Source organism: Anopheles gambiae, chromosome 2 (assembly GCF_943734735.2).
Source record: "Anopheles gambiae chromosome 2, idAnoGambNW_F1_1, whole genome shotgun sequence".
Taxonomy (NCBI): domain Eukaryota; kingdom Metazoa; phylum Arthropoda; class Insecta; order Diptera; family Culicidae; genus Anopheles; species Anopheles gambiae.
Window position 1 is genome coordinate 2,665,866 of NC_064601.1, and position 9,185 is coordinate 2,675,050.

Genomic DNA, 9,185 nt, shown 5'->3' on the forward strand with positions numbered 1-9,185 from the left:
CGTTACGCCACCAGCGCTAATTTTTTGAGCAGTAGCAGCAGCAGCAGCAGCAGCATGATAACAATTTGGCAACAATGTCAGCCGTGGCATCATCACCATCATCACCATCACTAAAGGCGAACCAATTCGGGTGGCCTTTTAGGAAGGATGGCGAAAGTTTCGACACAGTCCGTCCCGAAAATAAGCACGCAAAGCGAAGTGTGTGATAGCTTTACTATGCAGAAAGTATGTGGAACTAAAGCAAGAGCGGGCTTAAAGGGAGCGAAGCACACATTAATCAAATAATGAGCTGCGGAATGGAGTGGAGAGACAAAACAGTGACCCTTTTTTTTCGTTGTGAGCACAAATTAGAACCACACTGGTGGCTGGGGACACAACATTAGCGCTCCTCACATCACAGTGCCATCGGTGGTGCACATGAGGGGCGAGTAGCATAATGTTGCCCTGTTTGCTGCTGCAACCTGCTGCTGCTACTGCTGCTGCTGTTGCAGTTTTAGTTGCAAGTCGTCAGACCGAAAGCTCAGCCCCTACTCGCCCAAGAGGTATATCATATTGTCTACCCTTTCCCCGTTGATGGAGAACAATTCACGCTGCGCTATGCTTTTCGTCATTTCTCTCGAAGTAAACAGCGAACAACGCTGGCTTGCGGGACCCACACGCGCTTGTGCTCAACAATGGCACATTGTAAGCAGCCTTGGTTCCACCCCCAATGGTGTGGGAAAAGAGGGGGGGGGGGTCTCAGGAGTAACTTTCCCGGTGACGGGGGTGGGTGGGTTCAAAGGTTTCGCGGTGGCAGTGGTTGCGAAATGTTCGCTGGCGGTGACAGACGCGCTGACAAGACAACCGCTGCTGCAGTGTGTCGATCGACTGCAGTGAGACGAAGCACGGGCAAAACGGGACGAAGGGGGGGGGGGGGGGAAACTATACGCCCCGGTCCGGGGACAGATGTTATCAGCATAAAATTTTGTGACTTTCCCTGACAGCCACAATGAGAGCGTTTTTACAGTTCTGGTTTGCTTCATAGTTGTGCCTCCCGATGCTGATGGCGCTGATCCCCCGCGCTTGGAGCCGGCTATTGTTGTTGTCATAGTGGTGTGTGGAGGGGGAGCAAATTTGTACCAAACCAACACACACACACACACACACACACGGTTATGACACAGATTACGGGTGGATTATTCGCCGTAGCACGTACGCGCCAACGACCGAATAGCAGCAGCGGGGAGGATAGAGCCAAGATGAACTGTCAGGGGGTGGGAGTGGGATGGGGCTCGAAAAACAAATGTAGTAAAAAGAGTCCTGGCTTCTGCATCCCATCACCAAGTGGCCTTATCGCTGCCGATGATGATAATGGCGGTGTTATAGAATTTCCATCACATACGGTGATGCGGGAGGGAGTGGATCGGCTTTATCAGGACGACTCACGTGTGCGCAAGGATGGAGTTTTACTAATGGATGGTCGCACACACACACACATACCAGTAGCATCGTTGTTTGAGATCGTTAGGGGCGAATGGTAAGGTGAAATGGTTTTTTATTCACATTTTACGCGCGCCACTACTGCGAAAAGGGCGACACTAAAACAAACTCATTATAATGCTAATTTGGCCGAGCCAAACATAAACCATAGGGTACGAACACCTTCCCACAGCTGTCCCCGAGGGGGGATGGAATTTGCCGAGGAGAAATGTGCTACCGAAACTGTCAAAAAGAATTAGCACAAGTAAGCACAAAACGAACAAGCGAACCAACCCTCCCCGGGAATTCGCTCCCTTAAGAAAGGAGTTTCGTTTGTTTTGCGCTCCGCTCTCTGTCCCATTGCGCCCTCAGGTGAGGGTGCGAAAAAACAAAAACATTTCCAAAGAAAAGCTTCGGTTTTGCTTTCTTGCCACAAAAAAGCCAGTCCAGTGTCCGGGGGGAAAGTGCGGCGAAAAAGCAGCAATAAGTCGGTCAAACGAAAACACATTTCCTCCAGCGAAGGATTGAAGCGTCGTTGCCTTGCTGACTTCTGCCCTGCTGCTGGAACATTAGACAACTGTCCGCTGTGGGAAAAAAGTCACTCCCAAGTGTTTACTTGCTGCTGGTGAGCTTGGGAGTGCAAGAAATAACACACACACACTCAGACCCATTTCTTTCTCACCCTCATAAACTATCCCGCCCGTGAAGTTAACAGTCGGTGTTGTCCTGGTGGACAAAAGTTGCACAAATTTGCATACTATTTCTTGGATGAAATTGGCCACGATGGCGCTGCCGGTTTAGTGTCGTCCTGTGGCCATGTTTGTTGAAGAATGGTAAAAGCAAAAGCTCGTCGGGGTCACTTAAACATGGTCCGGGTCCAGGCGTCCAGCCGTGGGGTTCGGGTGGGGGGTTGGAACGACAGTCCGTTACAGTGTGCCATCTGGCGTTGACAACGGCGCTTGTCATGTTTCAGGACAGCGTGGTGGTGGTGATGGTGGTGGTGTTGGTAGTGACTCTCCATTGGTGTGCTGCTCGGCAACCCCTTTCTGCTGTCTGCCTTAGAACTCCTTCATTTTTAAGGTTTTTGGTTGAAAACACAAGAACATCCGGAACAACCAGCCCACGTAACACACGGACCCCCCCCCCCCAGCGTATGCAGATGTATGCAAATGGTGGTAACGCTGGTGCTACTACGCTCGATGGGCCTCGATGGGTGTTTGATTTAGTGGCGATGCAGCCCGCTTAGAACCGTCGCCCGTTGAGCCCTCCAATGAGCGGCAGCTTTTGGCGCGGCATGGACGATCGCTCTCGATCGATCGCGGGAATTATCATAGTTGGCGGGATGATGTGGTTGAGGAATGGAATAAAATATGGATTTAAGCAAGCAAAAGGGAGCTCTTTGTTGTTGTGTTGGCACACACTCACACACAGAGAATGATCGAAAACGGTTGCCAGCTCTACTTGTTGGCAGCTGCACCGAGACAACATCCTTCAAACGGGTAAATGCCACAAACCACCTTCCCTAGTGGCCCGTGTCCAAGCTCGCTCGAGCAGAAAACTGTTTCCTGGTGTGTGTTCCGCACGGGGCGGAGCGGACTTTTTCCTTTCGCCGTGTAGCCTCTCAAGGAATGCCTTTGAGTGGAGCGTTTGAGTGGCTTGGGTGTGTTGTTGGAAGCTATTTGTGTCATTCTAAGTAGTGGAGAAATAGGGAGTTGGGGAGAAAATAGTTCGAATCGACATCAATCGTTAGTCGCTGGTGAAGCATGTCGTTCGTCGCTTTCGAGCTCATTTCGAACCACCCGGCAAGGGCTGACGCAAAGGGGTAAGGGACACAATGGGGTAGGGGGGGAATGAAAAGTAAATGAAAGTATTTGAAGAAAGAGCCCGCTTTCGCTTGCAGCAGCAGCAGCTCAGCAGCCGCTCCACACCTCCATTGGGCTCGGAAAAACGGAATCGAATCAAACAGGAATGCTTTCGACGCGTCTCCTGCGAGCTCCTGCGAGCGCAAGGCATGGCGGAAAAGAAATTGAACGCAACACAAGGAATGTGTTTTTCTTCATCAAGCAGACAGCATCCCGCAACCATTGGTATGGTATGAGTGAAACGGGATAGCAAGATCGCAAGAGGGACCATCCATACCCGGCCGCTTGCTACACAGGGAGGAATGTCACAAAAGCACGTCACAAAAGCTGCGGAACAAATCAAAATTTGATTAAAATTCTTCGCCCCAGCATTGATATTTTTGGTTTTTCCCCCGCTCAAGCTCCCCGGCGATGATGATGCTGATGATGCAGGGCCCGGGGGAAAGTTTTTGCCCGGTGAATACGTACTGCATGCCGCGGAACATGGAATGCCGTGGTACGCGGGGGGGGGGCACAAGTTGCCGCCTCGGCGCTTATTTTTATGAACCGTGCGAAATGTTTGTTTGTGTGATTTGGCGGGACGCCGAGTGTACGCAAAGGTGTACGCAAGCAGGAAAGCAAAGTTACATCGTTTTCCCAGTGACGTGCATCATCCTGCACGTGGCTCCGACCGAAAGCAGCATAAACGATGGTCGCGTGTAAATGGCACTGGTGAGGATAACTAAAAATTCGTTTATTCATTCCTCCTGCTTCCCCTGTTTTGGAATGGCAGCGGTCCGAATCCACGCCATAGACGAAAGTTTTGCAATAATTTTTATTTCAATTGTTTCCCCGCACGCGAAAGCCTGGGCTGGGGAGCGGGGCATCCGGAAATGGAATCAACAACCGAATGCTGTGCCCATCAGCTTCCCTCCCAACCCTGACTCCGCAGTGAGTGGTCATGAGAATGGTCGGAAAATTGTTGCCAACCCGGCGTGTGAAAGTTCTAGTTCTTCTAACCGTCATTTCTGTTTTCGGCGTCAAATTCCATCCACCATCGTGATGCTGCTGTGAGCGAAGCTTTTTCCTGTTTTTTGATTCCCCCTCTCTCTCTCTCTCTCTCTCTCTCTCTCTCTCTCTCTCTCTCTCTCTTTCTGGTCGACAAGTTCCGGCATTGATTCAGTGGAAGGATTTCCGCTGCAAGTTTAGCAAAATTTAGACTTTTTGTTCCACCCCCGTTGTTCCGCTCGACAGCAAAGTTAATGGATGGAACGGAGAAAGCACTGTTTTCTGTGGGGAAAAGTTTTTGCTAAAACCCCCTTTTTTGTGAAACAATTTTCCTAGATTAGTAAATCAGTTTTTGTACTGGTGTTTGTGCCACTCTCTCTTTCTCTCTCTCTCCGGTTTCTACCGATAGTGCATGAGTGATGTGAATGTGTTGTGCCACAATCGCAAGCATTACTGCCGATGAAGATATGTCCCGGTGGATAAATTATTAACGCCGCTTGCATCGCTCAAAAAGCTTATCTTCGGCGTCAGTATGATAAAAGCTCCCGCATGCCCAGGACGATAAACTGGACAGGCCATTAGATTCTATTACAACATTAGCAACCCGTGGCAAAGGGGAGTCCAAATGGAAACCCAAACGGCATATTTGTGACGGCATGTTCACGCACGCTCCTCCGTCGGCGTGTGTGATAAGCAGAAAAGTGGTTTTTGATTTCAACAGGGCGTCCAACGGGTTTCGATTTGGGCCTAACCCGTCACACGGGATCAGTCAACAGTAGGTATTAGACAAAAGTGACATACCGACTGCAGCTCCTCCCAGCACGGCCAACAACACTGTTCGGTAGAAGTTGATGAAAGCGGCGAAGCGTAGATAACATTACGCCCGCTTGTCGTTTATCACGCGCGCGCGCTCGCCCCTCCCCCCCCCCTCCCACCGAGAATGACACATTAATATCGAATTAGAGTGCCGAGTGGTCTAGGTAGAGGAGAGTGTCACTGGGGGACGGACGGTGGTTGTCGGATTCGCCAGTTCGGCCGACAGCTTCAGTTCGGCGAGTGTCGTATGTCACCACAGTCATGTGAGGCGCACGTGGGTACGGCAAAAGATTGCCGTGCGATAATAGTCCTCCTATCACTGATGTCAAATGGATGGTGGTTCATCCATCAGGTCGCTTTACGGTCCTCCGTCGCCCTGCTCTTCGCCACCCGAAGCATGTAATCAACACGGGGCGATGTCAGCTTCCAATAGACTATTGGGAAGCAGGAGAGCTGTACCGCGTACCGCGAGTTGGCTGTAGTTTGTCGTTCTGTTGACGGGCTTGTTAAAAATGACATACAAGAGGCTAACAAGACAAATTGTGCGACGCGTATTGCATAGTTGTAGGCGCATTTTCGCACTCTTGGCGTTGTACAACTCTGCTAACCTCCTGAAAGTGCGCACTCTGTGTAACAAATCGATATTTAAAGTTATGCAAAGTGTTTAGCAAAATGTAGTGTTTTTTTTTCGCCACAAATTTCTACGCTACGCTTGTCGACGGGATAATCGTTTCCCGTTAAGTTAGAATAAAATGTCAAACGAGTTTGTTTTTGACGGGTATTTTCGGCGCTTTTGCTTTTGTAAACCGACGCCCCGGCGGCACCAATCATGAAAGCGACATGCGTGAAAGTCATTAATCATTCATTGTTCGCGTGTCGTGGTGTGCTGTCGCAACAACCGAAAGGTAAGGGTGAGGGGGCACACAACAACACAACGGAAGGCAAAACAAATTGAAAGCCTTCTTCATAACCGTCATTTTGAAATGACATATGGGTTGCTGTTCCGCTGTGGTACGGTGGTGCGGTGGTTTTTAAAAACAATACCACGCTAGGAAGGAAAAGAAGATAAACAGTTGCACATCAGTTTTTTTTTTAAGATTATTGGCCGTTATTGATCCCTCTCACGGACAGGAGACGGGACGGGTGACGCTCTCGTGTGATCTCTTGAGGTTTGCCGGGATGCTTTTGCCTTTGCTTTTGACGCATTGTAACTACCGCAGCGCGTAACAATGGCCAAACCATTTACGCAACGATTAACGATCTTAATTCAGTGAGCGCGGAGGGGGGGAGGGGGAAGCTCAATTTATCATGGCATCGCAATTTTCGGTCAGCAACAATGGCCACACAAAGTTTTCGGACCCAAGCAGTGGTCCGTTGTTTCATCACATACGGCGACCCGGGCTACAACCACAGGCCCTCAGCGACGATGAGCTCGATCTAGTGCTATCAAGCGCGGCCATAATTTATACCCTGGTTTATGGCAACCTTACCCCCCCCCCCCCCTCTCCCCTGCTCGGCCCCATCGATAGCCGGACGACGGCGTAGTGGAAAGAAAGCGACGAAGTAAAACACAGTACGGGTACGAGCTCGTGCCCCGGTACAAAAGGCCTGGCGATGATTTGTGTGTAAACCGGGGCTTGATCCAAACAAAACACGATGACTTACGGCAAGCTGACAGTGGTGTGTGTGTGTGTGTGTTGCCTGGAAGGGACATTAAAGGAACCGCTTTCAATCCTAACTCTCTCTGGTGGGTCCTCTCCGGTGGATTGGTGACGATGGTCCATTTGGTCCTTGACGATGAAGCTAAGCAATCTGAGGGCGGAGAGGAGCAATGATACTTGATGTTGTTGATATCACATAAATAATGGCAACATTCTTGATGTGCGAAGGGAGGGGGGGGAGTGGGTGGATATGCTATACCTTCATCAAACGGCGGCATCCAATCTTCTTTCGACCGAACCGTCCGGGTGGAAGTTGACAGTAGCAACAGCTTTACGTAGAGTAACTGCGGAACATGGGTTTGTTGTCGCTCCGGGTAGTGGATTGTGTGTGCCAGACGGAACAACGGAAGTGAAACAATTTGATCGACATTTATCATGGAATTGATGAGCCGTAAAATGGCGTACCGTAGCGATTTTGTATTGTAACCCGCGGAATGTCACACCCGCGCATCAGTAGCGTTGCGTAGTTTATTAGCACGTGCACCAGAACCAGGTTTGGCGTGTAGATGAAGTAATATTTTTATTACACTCGCGTGTAGTCGGTACACGCACCAAGCGCGTCGAACTAGGTTATGCGTTTTCCACCGCGAATGCTAATTTTGCATCACAGCACGCAAGCAGCACACCACAGCCTACGTGACTGGTAATGAACGATTGCGTACGGTTCTAATGCAAACTGCGACACACACACACGGAAGTTGACGATCCTGTGGCTCTCTGTCTCTCTCTCTCTCTCCTCACCTGGCTCCTGATTCCGTGCCGCACAGATTCGATCTGGTATTGTTGCGATTTGATTTCACGAGTTATGGGGTGGGTGGGTGGCGGTAAAACCAAACGCACACTGGCGGTTGGCGGAAGTGCCACCCGTGGCGTGCGGTAGCAGAAAGAAAAATCGCAAGCTTCCGCTCGATTTCCGATTCCGGGCACAGAGTTTTGCCCGACTCGCTATTGCAAACGCACGTCGGAAACGTCGGCTTTTCGTGAGGGAGTGTCTCGGTCGCCGGCGGCGGGGTTTCTGTAGGCTCATCAGCATCGCATCGGGAAAGCATCGGTCGTGGGGAAAAAGGTGAGCAAATACTTACACTGCGGTGGGGTCACAGCAATGTAAGGGGAGCGACCACGGTCGCGCGACAAAAGAGAAATTCAAATTATACATTCGAAATATGTGCGTAAACTGTAGACGGTTTTATTTTCCCTACCGGCCTCCCATTACAGCCATTTCGGTCTTGTCCTTCTCCTGCTCCTCCTCCCTTTTTCGGTAGGGGCCACTTTTTGGGAGCCGTGTGCTGGGAAATTGAATTTTCCATCGGCCCACGGAGCGGTTTTTGGTATTGACGCAACACCGGCGGAGGTGACGTAGGTGTGCCCGGTGTTGCGTTTACTTTACCTTTCAATCCAGAGTTATTGGCTTCGGTGTGTACCGTTTTTTGTAGGTTGACGATTTGTAGTATGGGTGCCATTAGCCCGATGGAGATAGTACCGCTTGGAGGGCAAACCGTACCGCAAGTCCTTGCCGGTGGGTAAACAAATGGCGAAAGCGCACATTACGTTCGATGCGAGATTTCGCATGCGATTGGAATTTTGATGGCAATTAATGGCATTGGTTTTTTTCAGGTGGAACAGGAGGTAGGGAGAGAGGAGCGATGGGCCGTTCCAGCTCACTGAAGACAGTGAATGTTGCGGTACAGTTTGCGGTTGCAGGAGCCGCTTTACGGAAGGACATGGTGGTGGGTGATGGTTTGATTTGCGGATGAATAGGCCAATCGACCACGTGCTGGGTGTTTGCGTATGCAGCACTACACTCGTTACAGCACATGAGTGTGTTCACTTTAATTGAGTGAGCGAATCCATCAGATTCGACGAGTGCGCCAGCATTGGTTTGCTGGCTTGGTTGAGCAACATTTCGAAGAAATCGTCCTTTTTCCGCACAACAGCAACCTGCAACAGTGAACCCCTGCCTTGCGTGCCTTTCGGTGTAGTATTAAGCGAAGCAAAAAGGATTCTTATTAGGTTAAGGAATCCATTTGCATAGCTTTTTGGCTAGCCCCGTGGTACGAAGCGCGGAGGGAGCTATGGGGACACAAAATAATAAGACACAAGCTGACGACAAGCGCTCTCGGTTCTACTGCGACGCCTCCAACGATGATGATGATGATGATGATGATTGCAATGCTGATGAGGTTGAAAACGTCAACAGCACCATATCACGGGGGCGCTGTCGGGAGTGAGAAACGATCATCACGACGATGGAGTGCGCTGTTTTGGAAGGAAAATGAAATATTCGGTACAGCCTTTTCATAAATTTCGTTCCAAAACGGGCGTCGGGTTGGTGGAAAGCAAA